This window comes from Montipora foliosa, chromosome 12, assembly GCF_036669935.1.
Source record: "Montipora foliosa isolate CH-2021 chromosome 12, ASM3666993v2, whole genome shotgun sequence".
Taxonomy (NCBI): domain Eukaryota; kingdom Metazoa; phylum Cnidaria; class Anthozoa; order Scleractinia; family Acroporidae; genus Montipora; species Montipora foliosa.
Window position 1 is genome coordinate 38,597,205 of NC_090880.1, and position 1,209 is coordinate 38,598,413.

Genomic DNA, 1,209 nt, shown 5'->3' on the forward strand with positions numbered 1-1,209 from the left:
GCTGTCAATTTAATTTACGTTTTAAAACATGTCATAAAGATAATTGTTACCATTCTGTAAATAGTGTAATGCAAGTAGTGCAGTATTGTTCCGTAAGTACCGTTAGTTTGTGTTAATTGTGGTAGAAATGTAATTAATTGTTTCCAAGTAGTGTATTAAAAAAAAAAAAAAGTCGTAGTAATAAATTGGATTAACCAGGAAGTTAAAGAAATATTGTTGGCTTGCGAAATAAATTTCATTATACACTACAATGACAAAATCATTTTTCAGAGAAATAAAATTCCTGTCTCCTCGCGTATCACATTTCAACCTACCTATGCAAATTTGTTAACTCATTTTCACCGCATCCCGATTCCCGAAATTTTTCTTTCTTCTTTTAAATATTAACAAAAATGTTATTCCTCGTCAAGCGTTGTATCTTTCATGTTCAAGTAACCGCTAAAAATAAAGATTTTTTAACGATCTATCCATAGATATTTTTTCATAATCTGTCATAGTTTAATATTCTGTCAAAATTTGCACAACAATCAAATCACAAAAATAGCAACGCACGCAACAAATTCAGTAACATTTACCTCTTCGTCGAATTCTCATGCTTAACACAGGAATTTTTAGTTACTGTGAAAATCTTTCTATATTGGTTAGCAATCATCCCTTCAAATTTCAGAGAAATCGACCGATCCACGAATATTTTACAAGTGTTTTTCAATGGGATGTCAAAAGGCCAAGTGGATGTTATGCATAATCGGGCGATCAAGTTGCGCATGTGACCCATTACAATTTTTTTTTTTCACAAAATGTTCCCGAATCGTTAAGTATCACCACAGAAAGCAAGAACATATCATATCATATATCATATATCATATATCTTTATTTACCCTCGGATTTTTAGAGTAGCTTGGTGTAGCTAATATCTCCGAGCATTTACCCTCCCAACCATGATACATCATTCTAAAAGCTTATTCTACGCAAAAAGTAGGTTCTGGAGGTAATTTTGAGAGTGGAAATCAAGGTTACGGCAGACGGCAAGTACAAACTCACGTGGCGCACATGGTATATTTTAACAAACCAGAAAGACGCTAACCTCATTTTGACACGAAAATGGTTTACTATTGTCATAAAAACTATCCAGTTGAGCTCACACATTACGCAACATGATGAATTCATAAAGGCACCTTTTCCAGCGAAATATTTTTTGAAACAAACAAC